General features: G+C 42.1%; 1 protein-coding gene across 3 annotated transcripts in view; it reads right to left on the bottom strand.

The window, feature by feature from the left end:
• Window positions 1–13,857, bottom strand: part of GAB3 (GRB2 associated binding protein 3) — an 81,760-nt gene that overhangs the window by 40,448 nt on the left and 27,455 nt on the right. Inside the window, exon 1 of one of the 3 annotated variants that reach the window (XM_053373565.1) lies at window positions 12,398–12,511. The exons of the other annotated variants lie outside the window; for them this stretch is intronic. The gene's annotated coding sequence lies outside the window, so the exon portion shown is untranslated. Of the gene's footprint in view, window positions 1–12,397; window positions 12,512–13,857 lie in introns of those variants that run through there. 3 annotated transcript variants of the gene reach the window in all.

Genomic DNA, 13,857 nt, shown 5'->3' with positions numbered 1-13,857 from the left:
TTATCATAGAATTGTAGAGTTGGAAGGAACCCCAATGGGCATCTAGTCCAACCTCCTGCAATGCAGGAATCTCAAGATGAACAAACACAGCTACTGACTTTCACAAGGAATCTTGTACATGTGGCATTTTGAATGGTCTTTTAAGACATTCATGCCTGGCCTTGGAAACACAGTCTAACCTCTGACAGCTTCAGCATCCAAGGATGTCTATTTTAAAATGCCTAGAAAAGGCATGAGTAGTTTTTTTTATTTTGTTTTTCTGAAAGGCTTATTGTTGACAGGATGTGGGGTACTTGGGGTAGGGTTGGGGCTTCTTAACATTTCAGACAAATGATTGGGGGGGAAACGAGCCTGAAAACTGCATCATATTTAAAAGTAACAGATGTGCTGGCATATTAAAATAATATTAGAAGTTGCTCGCCTTACCCCAAGTTTTAATATTCTAGAGCACAAAACTTTTGGGATGAAGATGCCCACAAGGAACAGGATTTTGCTAAGGGTACAGAAAACCCCAGAGTTCAAGTTCTATAGCTGGGGTGGGAAACCTTGCCCACTAGGCCTCTCTACCTGGCCCTTGGGACTCTCCTGGGTCATACCCTCCTAGAATGTTTTTGCCTGACTGAAAAGTGTCATTGTACTCTGGTAATGACGCTTGCATGCCTAAATGGAGGATTGAGGGGGATGTATGTAGAAACCACTCTACTGTATATGAAAGCAAAACATTCACTGCTCTGACCACTTGGCATACATGTGTTTCCCAGGTGGTCATCCATCCAAGTATTGACCAGATCACGGCCTGCTGACCTTCATCAAGGTGGCAGCCTCATGTGCCTCCAGACCACATCCTGGGATCATGAAGTTAGTCATGTTTCGATGGGTCTACTGTAAGCATGGCTGGATCCAACCTTCATCAATTTATTTTTCATGAGGTATAAAAATCTTCCCTTTCTCTGGCATTAAAAAGTATCACTGGGGAAAACACCTCCCTCTTTCCCACTCAACTGACACCCATCCATTACTAGCAAAGAGCATTGGCCTGAAACTGTCTTATTCTAGTTGTATAATGAATGTTTTATAGAAAAGCATACAGAGGCCGAAATTTTCAAAAACAGCAGGGAAGCTCCCATTTCTCCTTGCGCACACACAAAAGGAAAAGATAGCATTCATCTGTGGGTGGGGAGAAGAAGTGAAAATGCCACATGCTCAGAATAAAATCAGAGCCGAAAGAAATCTGTTTCCCCAAAACCACGCTCCCATCCCAAATTGCACACCCTAATCTATAGTGTCTATGTATATTTATGCTCCCAGGAACAGCTGCAAGTGGATGAGTCATTGCTGCTATTTAATAAACTTGCAAATTTGCTGTCAGGCGAATGGATTCCTTTGAGCATATCTAAGTCAAATAGGTTTGAAAGCTGTGGAGTTTTTGTTTTTTGAAAGGACTATTTGCAAGAGAGAGAAAAATAACACTTCAGGCTGCGACAGTTAAGGAAACACGTATGTGTGTGTGTGTGTGTGTACATATGCATAAACACACATATTCAAAACACTGATGGACTTGCTTAATGAACTAATTATGATTTTAACATACTAGTGGGACTGGCAACAAATCGTTGAAGTCACCTACTCCTCTTTGCTGTTCCAAGACAGTCAGCTTTGATTCCTCCATTCCATTCTCTTCCCATTCCCCACTTTGCCAGTCATTCTGCACCCAGTGAGCATATGTAGTCCTCACTGGGCCAGGGATGGGGTTGTGATTGCTGCCTGCCACCCGTCACCCCCTGCAGAACCTGAAAATGTGTCCCTTAAAAAGAAAAAAGGACCGCATCCACTTTTACTCCACAGCCATTTTGACATGTGGCTGCCAGAGGGTTTGCCAGGGATTAGTGTGGCACTCAGCCCGGAAAGGGTTAGCCACTGCTGCAATAGGTCAATTCACAAGTAGCACCAATGCCTTGGAGCTAGGACAATGTGTGAGGAAAGGCCTTCCTTTCACTCTTCCTGATTGGCAGGGGATTCAGGGCAAACAACAGGAATGACTTTTACATATATCATGCAGTTCATTTAAGGAATTTGCTGCTATTCAGACAGATTCTTAGATAAGTTTATCAACAGCTTCTAGTCACTATGGTTGAATGCAACCTCCGGGCTGGGGACTAATGATAAGCTTTCTGACCAAATCATCTCTACACAGGTACGAGTGTTTCTGTGAAAGAGTGGCCCTTTGTTGATTTGTACAGCTCAACAATTTGTGTGCACAGATGCACAGACTTAACACGCATTGAATGTAACATGTGAATACCGATAATGGGAAACGGCTATTGCCTTCATGCCCTACATGAAAGCTTCCCAAAAGCACTGCATCTGCTGCCTATGAGCTACTGAGCCATATTCAAGGTTCCATTAAAGCCCTGAACAACCAAGATACCTGAGAGACCACCTTCCTCTGTACAGACCCAGTTTACCTTTACAATAATTGGAGGGTGCCCTGTTGGGCATGCAGCAGCTGACAGATTGCTATGTAAAACAATGTATGGCTTAGTGATTTATGGCTTTTTTGTTCAAAGGTCCCCATAGTAGTGAACAATGCTAGGTGCCAAATGGCTCCTTTAACCAGAGTAACAGTCGCCAAAAACGCAATGTCTAGTTGCCATTTAGGGGCCAGACAGCTTGAAAGTTGTATTTTTCAATAAGACCTTTTGGTTCCTGAAATTCATTCTGATTGTGCAGATAAAATATTACGGATAGAATTCTACAGGATGTGTTGCTAATGTGTGAAAACAGTCAAGCTCAAAGGAGCCCCATGCATGCACCTCCAGATGGTGGAGATGCTATCATGGCACCCAGGCATCTTCATTTGGTTGCAAGTGGCTGGTAGCCAGAAGCAAAATGCACCTGGGAAATTTCTAACGCTGAAGGAGAACAGCATATTTATACAGATAAAAGATGCAAGGAAAGTGTGATAGCTCAATCAAAATTATATTAAATGGGAAAATCAGTGACACTGGATACACATTGTTGCACAAATGGTTTCAACATAGATATAGATCCTCAGCACTCCACCTCTCATGTGGAAGACAAGTTAACTCACATCTCCCACCTCCTGATTCCCAGCTTCTCCATTCTCTGACCTAAGAGCAAGCCCATCCACAGACAATTGCCTAAGGTGAGTGCCCCTGCCCTCAAGATATCGCCCCATCTCCACACTAGAGCTGGCAGAAAACAACAGTCAACAGCAGCCTCCAAATAAATAGGCTTCTCCTTGGAAAACAGCTACAGTAATGGCAGGGTTTTTGCTCTTCATGGGTGGGGCTAGCTGGCCAAATCTTCTGGTTCCAACAGGCTGCTGTTCTCCAGGTGCAGCAGAAAACAGCTAGGAAGCCTAAGAGTGGTACCCACCACCCATCTAGGTACAATGCGGATGTAGGCCTTTTCCACACTGGCACTAACCCTCTGGTACACCCTCCCCTGCACTCTCTGAGAAGCATCAGCCTATTTTAGGTGCCTTTTTGCTTGTTTATTCAGGCATTTCCTGGCTGTTAATTTTTAGACTGCGCTGCTTAGTATTCTGTTTCAGTATTTTGATTCTGCTGTCTACTGTGATAGTGACAGTTATGTATTTCATCTTATTTGTATTTTAGTTTTGTGGATTTCATGGATTTTACTGTGTAAACCACTCAGAGGTTTATCTTTATATAAAGCAGTTAATCTATTGGTTAGATAAATAGATATGGTTTATTACTGGGGAAAATAGGATGTTGGAATGATCAAATAACAAAAGGCGTATTTTTTGAGCCTGTAAATATGACTTATACAGAAAATAGCATGAGAACAAGGTATTTCTTAAATCAGGAAGCCTTGCACCTGAGACTTTAATGTGGCCCATCAGGTCTCTCTGACTGGCCCTCAGCAACTTCCACAGGTCGTACCCCTTATTGCTCCTGCTTTATAACCGCCTTGAGTATTTTGGTCTAGCTGGAATGTCCGTGAACTGTGACAATAACTCTGGATGGATGTGTGTTGAAACTAGACTACTGTACAAAGGTAACATTTACACCTGTTGCTCTGCCCACTTTTGCTTTGGCCACATGCACCATTGGAAGGTTTGCTTGATCCTGGAAACCCATGTATGGTCTTAAAAGAGTTCCCTACCCTTTTTAAACCATTGTCTTTATCCAGATCACAATTCCCACCCTGTTTTATCTCCTGGTGTTTGTAACAAATCTTTGTGTTCCCCTAACTAAATATGGTCTCCCATATTGATCAAGAACTGATAAATTTATTTCAGTTATACAACCTAGAAAAATGTGGTCTCACTTGCTGTTGTACATGAGAAAAGAAATACTGATGCACAATTGTGAAGCAGGAAAGTTTAGCTTCCGTGGAAAGGGGATTAACAATGTCAGGATCCAAATAACTGCATCCAGAGTCTTCTGTGCATCTTGTGGGATCATGGATCCACCTTACCTCAGGCATGTAGTAGCTAAAGGACACACTGCTATGAACCCACTGGGAGTGCTGGTTCAGCAGTGCCTTCCTATCCCTGTTTGTAATATGGGGGCAATAATAACAAAATTACATAGGAACACACACAATAAAGGGTCACTCCATTGTTCCATCTTAATCACTACTGCCAATACCGATAGGTCCCAGGTTCAATCATCAGTATCTGCATGTAGGCCTGACAATGTCCCCAACTTGAAACCCTAGAAGGCTGCTGCAACTTTAGAGTTTGAAGGGACCACAAGGTTCATCTAGTTCAGCCCCCTGCAATGGAGAAAACTTTTGCCCAGTGTGGGTCCCCCAAAAGAGGCATACGGAGCACAATGCAACCCTTTTTGGACCCGAGTTAAAGTCTTCCTGCTTACCCATTGTATTTTAGATGATACTTGGGTTGGTATTTTGCTCCCCTGTTGTTGTTTCCCCCCGTTTTAGTCTGGATATTGTGAATCTTACCTGTTGTTTTCTATATCATGTTTATATGTTGCATGAATAGTATTATTCACACCTTCTCACACCACCTCCTTGGAATAATTTTCGTTGAAGAGCAGCCAAGGAAGACTTTTGAATGAGTGAGTGAGTGAGTGAGTGAGTGAGTGAATAAATAAGTAAATAAAAGATTACAACAAAATAATCTGATTTGAAGTCCTTTGAACAGTGAGAATAACTAAATAAACCACCATCATCAGGAATGGCTTTGAAACTTTATCAGCTTTGTTCACTTCTTATTCCCAGGGTGCTAACTGACATAGCTCCTTCCTCCTTTTCAAATTCCTGCTATCAGGTGTTTTGAGCCACAGCCCCTGACCTCATTGGCTTAAACAATGTCTGGGAGCAGCTAGCCAAGCGTATAAATTTAGAACAACCTAGCAAAGGGAGCCCCTTCCACAAGCTATAAAGGTAAAGGGACCCCTGACCATGAGGTCCAGTCGTGACCAACTCTGGGGTTGTGGCGCTTATCTCGCTTTATTGGCCGAGGGAGCTGGTGTACAGCTTCCGGGTCATGTGGCCAGCATGACTAAGCCGCTTCTGGCGAACCAGAGCAGCGCACAGAAACACCGTTTACCTTCCCGCCAGAGCGGTACCTATTTAACTACTTGTGCTTTCGAACTGCTAGGTTGGCAGGAGCAGGGACTGAGCAACGGGAGCTCACCCCGTTTCAGGGATTCGAACCACCGACCTTCTGACCATCAAGCCCTAGGTTCTGTGGTTTAGACCACAGCACCACCCACATCCACAAGCTATAGGGAGCCTCAATGGACAAAGCCTTGAGTTAAACATGCAAGTGAGTTCAGCAGCGGGTCAAGACCAGGACACATAATTCTGCCCCTCCTCGCTGCAGTACTTAGCTAATTGGGAGCCACTGCTCTAAGAAAGAGGAAGGGATCCTGTGGCCCTCCAGATATTGCTGGACTACAGCTCTGATAATTCTTGACCACTGGCCATGTTATCTGGAGATCATGGGAATAGGAGACTAGTAACATAAGGAGGGCACAGGCTCAACACCTCTGCTCTAAGAGCTATGTTGGTTCTAGGCTGTTGGCTTTAAGGATTAGAATGAGCACTTTTAATTTATTGGGCCCAGATGTTAACCAACAACTAACACAGTTAAGTGCTGAATTAGTTGTGAATATCTGCCCATACACGCTGAAGGACAGGTTGCTGCCCACTTGCGCAGCAGGCTTCTGCTTCTACAAACTCTCTTTGCCCTGGTAACCACCAATGTTTCCTCCAAATCTGCTCCAGAGGGTTGGGAGTAATATTCAAAATACCGGAGCTTAATTGTTCCACAGAAATGTTTCTGTTTTGCAAGTTCTCTAGAAACAATAAATGGATTGCAATTGCAAATACAGTATTAGGCAAAGATGCCGGTTTCACAGTTTTTAGTTTTACCAGATCCAAGTAAAATAACACACTAAATCAGATTATGTTCTAGGGCATCAGGCTATTTCCTAAGAAAATTACCCTATGAAAAGTTCCCAGTTCAAAATCTTCCACATTACTGGGCTTTACTACTATATCAGACTGGCTAAACATGTATCTCATCCCAGGTGTGCTAAGTACAAATGCACATAGCCAACACCAAAATAACTGCAGCTTCAGTTAATTTTTTGAAAAGTATTGAGAAGGTTTATTAAACTAATAGCTTTTATGGAAAGATTCCAAATGGAACCCCCACACATACTTTTGCAAAAACAAAACAGTTTATGTCAACTAATCCCTTTTCTTGCAGTTTATGTGTGATCATAAACACAGATGTTGGTTGCATTGATACTTAGAGGTTGAGAAGCAATGCAGGTGGCATATCCCTTTGGCTAACTGGTTTTACTTCATTCTGGCTATCTCTTGCTACATTCTAAGCAAACAGGGTACTTTTTCTATTATTTATTAAATTTGTATGCCGCTCTATACCTGCAAGTCTCTCTTTATTTGCTGTTGTGTCTTCTTAACTGAGCATACTGTCAGGGGAAAACAGCCAACAGTTATACAGCCCATCTTAAACTGTCTAATCTCACATGAGGGTAAAGCACGGATCTAAAAGGAACATAAACAGGAAATGGGCAAAGAGGCTGTCTGCAAAAGTCCTCCCCAAAAAATACTGTTCTTAAAAAAGGATAACGGTAGAACTGTTATCTTAATGAAGCTCAAGGAACTCCTCCTCAAACACCAAATGGGTTTTCCATGCCATCTCCTTCCTCCCAGGATCCTCTAAATTCTGTTCTATGGGTGCTAATTAGAGAATGTGTGATTGGCACAAGTTAAGTCACCTTTTCGCCTCCTATGGAGTGGCTGCCTGTAAACAAATCCATCTGAACATTTCTGTGTTGACAGGAATAGGGAACTTACGGCCCTTCAAGTCTGACAGACTCCAACTCCCATCAGCCCCATCAGAAAATCCAATTGGTCAGGGAAACTGCGAGCTGGAAGTCCAATACTACCAAGCAAGACTCAAGGTTGTTGTATGAATTTACAAAGCCCTGAACAACTCAGGTTCATAGTACCATTTCAGCTCAATCACCAAGATCATCTGCAGGGGATTCCACTGGTCGTTTCCTGAGTTGGTGAGGCTCATTTGACAACAATGAGAAACTTTAGTGCCATTGGCCCAGTCCTGTGGAATACTCTGCCAACAGCGATTCAGCAAGCACCTTCTGTGCAAACTTTTGAATGCCTGTTGAAAGCTTTTCTATTCTACCAGGCCTATGCAGGCAATCAAGAATACATCCTTCCTCAATGGTTAATTGTTGTCTGTTTTTAACTTTTTAATATGGTATTATTGTACAGTTGTATGTTTTATTGCTGTAAACTGCTTTGATAATAGTCTACTTTTCAGAGGCCAATCCTCTAATTTTAAGGGTTATAGTAAGAGGATATTTAAAGCAGTTTTGTATTTGATGGACCAAGTAGTTTAAAGACCAAGAACCACAAGGGCGGACAGCAGGTGGGGCCTTAAATTTACCCATCAACAGTTTGCACCAGGACAGCAGACTGAATGAGCACAAAGGTCAGTTTCCCCACTATAGTGAGATATATTACATTTCTACTTAAATTATAGTAACAATGTATAAGTAAAAATGCAAATTCAGAAACAAACACACAAATTTTATGCAACCAAGTATCCTCTTTTTTTGGGGGGGGGTAATTCATGCATTTCTACTTTTTTGAACAATGCAAAAGAGACCACCCCCTTTATTACTGTGTTTGAGTTGGCAATAACTGGATGGTCTTTTTTGTAACGCCTGAAGGATTCTGTCACTTTGATTTGTTTTGTCATCAATTAGCGATGTTGGATCTCTTTCTCTCTCTGTCTCACTCTCACTTTCAATAAACTGTGAAGTACATTCTGACTTGTCTCTAAAGGGTTCACCCTTCTATTGTTTCATATGTATTTATACCTCCTGCACTGGTGGGTGTGCCTCTGAGATACAGGTGTATTATTATTACCTGGACACTAATAACTATTATTTCAGGGCAAAGCCGCCCTTGTAGATCCATACATGTAATGCCAACAAATGCTTTAAATCAAGTACAGTGATACCTCGGGTTACATACGCTTCAGGTTACTGACTCCGCTAACCCAGAAATAGTGCTTCAGGTTAAGAACTTTGCTTCAGGATGAGAACAGAAATCGTGCTCCGGCAGCAGCAGGAGGCCCCATTAGCTAAAGTGGTGCTTCAGGTTAAGAACAGTTTCAGGTTAAGAACGGACCTCCGGAACAAATTGAGTACTTAACCCAAGGTACCACTAAAATGTTAAAACAAATAGGTCTATAACAGAGCAGTCAGAACATTAAAAAAACAAAAACATATCTGGGCCACAAACCATCTGTGTAAATGGTTTATTGTGCTGTATATTCATTTTTTTTAAACGATTCTGTGCTCATTATGAGTTACAATCTAAATTACTTAGGGTGATATGATATCCACCACTGGCCATACTCAGGGTATACCCCTGATATCAAGGAACTTAACTTGTTTACATCTGCTAATTTCAATGAGTCTACTCTGAGTTGGATGCAACCCTAAATCGATAAAAACAGAATTCAACGGATATACAGTGGTACTTTGGGTTATGAATTTAATTTGTTCTGGAGGTCTGTTCTTAACCCGAAACCATTCTTAACCTGAGGCACACTTTTGCTAATGGGGCCTCCTGCTGCCACCGTGCGATTTCCGTTCTCATCCTGGGTCAAAGTCCTCAACCCGAGGTACTACTTCCAGGTTAGTGGAGTTTGTAACTCAAAGCGTTTGTAACCCAGGGTACCTCTGTACATACACTGTCCAACTCCCTACATACAATGTGATTGTCCATCTGTGACAGGCATTTTAATTTTTTTCCCAATATGGGAATCTCTCTCCCCACCTGTTGCACTCACCAACACACACACGTGTGTGTGTGTGTGTGTGTGCGCGCGCGCGCGCTCAGACAAAATGTCTGTGTGAAATATCTTACTCTTTTGTGAAAAATATACGCCACGTGTAGAATTCCATAGATGTGAGTGTTCTTTGTTTCACTGGGGTGCCCTGCAAAGTCTTGCTGTTTTGCATGAGAAGCAGCACATCAGCTTTCAGTTTCTTTCGGCTGCTTCATTAAGTGGTACCTATTGTTGAGCACTACTGAAGAACCTCTGCCACTCAGGCTCCAGCACCAGCAAAATATAAACTGATACACAAGTGAGAATTTCATTACTGAGCTGCAGAGTAAGAGAGATGAAATAGCATGCAGTTGGACTGGATAGTTATTTGAATGAACCCTCAAAATCTGTTAATGGATAATATACAAAGAGCTGACTTACTTCAGCAGTTTATCTTCACCACACAATAATGAACTGAGATGCAGAAAAGCATGGAAGAACTTTGGTGGGAGCTGATGGAAGTAACTATTTCCAACTGCCCTTTCCCACACTGAATCATCCACCAAAGAAATGACCACAGCTGCCCTTGTGAACGCATCTGGTTGCTGGACCGGCCCAGGTGCAAAACAATATGGTGCCAGCTTCCCCTACTCCATGGAGAAAACTTAAGCTGACTTGGGGCACATTAATACTGTACCATGCACTTTGATTCCACTTTAAACAGCCACAGCTTCCCCCAAAAGAATTATGTGAGCTGTATTTCATTAAGAATACAAAGGGTTGTTAGAAGACCCCTATACACCTCACTGAGCTAGAGCTCCCAGAATTCTTTGAGGGAAGCCAGACCATGATTATTTGAAGTTGTATCACAGAGCTTTGAATGTATGGTGAGCACAAGCAAGATTCCACAATGGTAATGAGACAAAGCCCTCTACACCTGAGGGCATTAAGCTAGCTTAGGAGGCACAGGTTCCTCCTGTCCTACCCTCCCAGACTTGTCTTGGTGTGGGGCTCCCCCATCACATCCTGTTCTTGTTTTGGGGAGAGAGCTGCCCATATTTCCACTGAAATAGAAATGCTGGATGCCTTAAAAGTCAACCTGACCTATAATTCTCAAATTTCTTCTTAGTGTTTAAAATGGCAATCAGATTCTGAACATTATGAAACCAAAAAACTCTCCAAAGTGCCTCTTCAAGTCAAGATCTACTTTGTTTTCAATGGTAGCTGCAACAATAGCATGAATACCACAAATGCATCCACAAGAGAACAACATAATTGCCCCTACAAATAAAATTACTCCTCTATATTGCAGTCAACAAAATGTTCTCCTCGATGGCTTGTCCTAAAAGCTACCCTAGAAAGGCAAGGTAGAAATAAAATAAAATAAATAAATAAATAAATAATGTATGGGACAAAGCAAAATTAAGCACTCTGGAATCCCATTTAGTTTCAGCGGTAGTGAGAGTTAAGTAAATCAGTGAGAGTTGATGCCTCAGTTTCAGCACAAAGGTGAATATTTTGTTGTCTTGTTATGGCTATCTCTGATATTGTTTAGAGGAAAGTACAAATTAAACAAAAACTTACAGGAAGAAAAACAAATCCTTCCACTCCCTACCACCAGGCAAGTATAAAATCACCATATTAAAAATGATCATACCATACCTTTCAGCAAAGTCTGGACATGAAAAAGGGTTGTTATTCTCACCACTGACCTCTAAATTTTTCCTCTAACCTAAGCAGAATGCAGAGCTATCCAGCGGGGGGAAGATGTTTAAAGCATTTTGGCAAGACAATAATGTGCATCCCACATGCCCATCTGAATTTCAATGACATTGGGGGTGACGACGCAGTCAACTTTTATCATCATCAACAGTGAATTCCATAATTAATCATTAAACAATAACCTCAATGAGCATAAGCCTAGCGATGTCTCCAAAGGCATGTCAACCTATTTTTCTATTTGCTTTATAATGTCCCAAAACAGTTCTCACATTCATTCTAGAGAGGTCATGATAGTCTCTTTAGATATACTAGTCTCTTTGGGCCAAAACCATCAGATAATCTTGTGGCAACTTGAATGATTAACAGATTTACAGAACAATTGTGTACATGACCACTCAGAAGTAAGTCACACTGAACTGCTGGTTGGAGCTGGCTGCAGGTGCAGTCGAAAACATCTGGTGCATATCAGATTGGCAAAGACTGGTATCAAAGATAAACTGAGCAACTGGTGGTGTGATCACCTTCCTAGTTTTGTCATGCTGATTGACTGATGTATCCTACAAGGCAAAAAAAAATCTTCAGATGCAGAGCTGGCCCAAACCACTCAGATGTGTACCGTTTGTTGAGCAGACACTTATGTTGTAATTTTTCCTGGAAATAATGACAGTGAATGTCAACGCAACATGGGTCATGCTGGTCAGTGGTGCCAGCATTATAAGAGAAAATCAATTGTTTGTATATTTACTTTAGCTGATTAGTAGATAGCCTAAGGCAGACACTCTAAATTCACTGAGGATAAGACTATCAACAGCTATAAGCAACAATGATTACGCGGAAGCCCAGAGCACAAGAGTCTGCAGGAATTTTTCTGGGTGGGCAGGCACAGTAAACCACTGAGAGGAGGGGACCAGGGTAGTTTCTCACACAAAAAAATTGAAACAAAAATTTTTTTTCCTTCCAGTAGCACCTTAAAGACCAACTAAGTTAGTTCTTGGTATGAGCTTTCGTGTGCATGCACACTTCTTCAGAAGTGTGTATCTGAAGAAGTGTGCATGCACACGAAAGCTCATACCAAGAACTAACTTAGTTGGTCTTTAAAGGTGCTACTGGAAGGAAAAAAATTTTTTGTTTTGACTATGGCAGACCAACACGGCTACCTTTCTGTAACTAAAAAAATTGAAATAAATAGTGCCTGTGAATTTTGCCTCATATCTCAGGTTCTACAAATGCTAGAAATATTTAAAATACTCTTTAAAAAAGGAAAGGAAAGGAAAGCTGGTGAATCTGAGTTTTATGGCTCACTGAGTGAGGATTCCCTACCTATGCTCATCATGGATGGTGATTTCTTAGAAGCAATATGTCACTGAATGCCATTTTCTGAGAAGCAAAGATGGAAGAGGTCATGATTGCTTGTGGTCTTTCCAGAGATATCTGAATGGAAAACAGGACTATTAACTGACTGGTCCCTTTTATGTTCTGAAACCCTCTCCCAGCTCAGTACTCTGGGCAACTGCCTGAGCCACCCACCCCTAACTTTGAAACCCCTTGAAATAATCCAATTCTGAAACCTAGTGTAAATTGCGTTTTTGCTGCACACGGAAGCTGGAACTCAAAGCATGTTGATGCAAGAGAAAGTTGATGGGAGGGGGCACAGGGAGAGGGAGGGCAGAGAGTCGCTTACCACATACTCTCCCTGTTGAGTTCTGTGTAACTGCCCATGTTGCTATTGCTGGCAAAGCAACTGCCTGCTGTTTTCTGACCTTTTGCTCTTCTAGAGATAGAAATGGGAATTGTCTGAGATGTGGAATAACTTCCTGCAATTGTGTTAGCAAGGGCTGGTCTGACTTGATAGATAGCTGTGTCTGTTAGGCCTGCTTTTGAGAGGAGAAACTACTTGTTGGGTGACTAATTGGAAAGAAACATTAGGTGGCCCGCAGGAGGGCAAAATGTATAAAAGAGAAGCCTGCTGATAAAAACTGTGCAAGGAAGGGGTGGTCTCCACTACAGCCCACTTTTGTAATTCACCCAAGATATAGGAGGGGGGAAACCTTGGCTGCGTGTACACAGTCTGACACTGAAGTTCTGAATTTAGAGACTGTAAATCATTTTTCTTGGACTCTTTTTTGGCTGTTTCCTAGCAGACCTAAAAGAGATTGTTCTTTTAAAAACATAGGGTAAAAGAGAATACAAGAGAACAAATCATGAGAATGATTTCTTCCCAAGAGCACCATCACTGTCATTTTAAAAACAACTCTACTGGACAGTGGATACAGACACCACTTTAGTACATGATGGGTGTTTTGTAAATGCTATAGTTTGAGTGCCCACGCTACATTCTCTGAGGAGATAGGCCCTATGTGCCTGGGGGGTGGGTCCTGTGTGTGATCCAGACAAAGAGTTTAGGAGAGGGTGATTCTGAAAGAGAGAGTTTGGGGTTGATCCTTGGAGAGAGAGGGGGGAAATTGTTTTGGAGGTGATCCTGAAAAATATTTTGATTCTGAGAAAGGGGACAAGGCAGCAATTTTATGAAAGGCAGCCATTTTGTGGCGGTGCCCACATCACTTTTTCAGAATTCCAAACGTACCCACAGACCCCAGAAGGTTGGGAGCCCCTGCTACAGCCCCTGTATGGCTATGTGGTAGGGCATATTTTATCCCAACCATGCTAATCATGCTAACGCTACAATTTCCAGTTCTTCTTGAGACATGGTAAAAGTCACTGTTCTATGCAGCTGAAGAATGCCCATGATAACATCTCTTCCAGTGACTGGAGATACATTG

This window comes from Podarcis raffonei, chromosome Z (genome assembly GCF_027172205.1).
Source record: "Podarcis raffonei isolate rPodRaf1 chromosome Z, rPodRaf1.pri, whole genome shotgun sequence".
Lineage (NCBI taxonomy): Eukaryota > Metazoa > Chordata > Lepidosauria > Squamata > Lacertidae > Podarcis > Podarcis raffonei.
The sequence above is the reverse complement of the archived record's forward strand: the minus strand, read 5'-3'. Positions and strand labels throughout refer to the sequence as shown.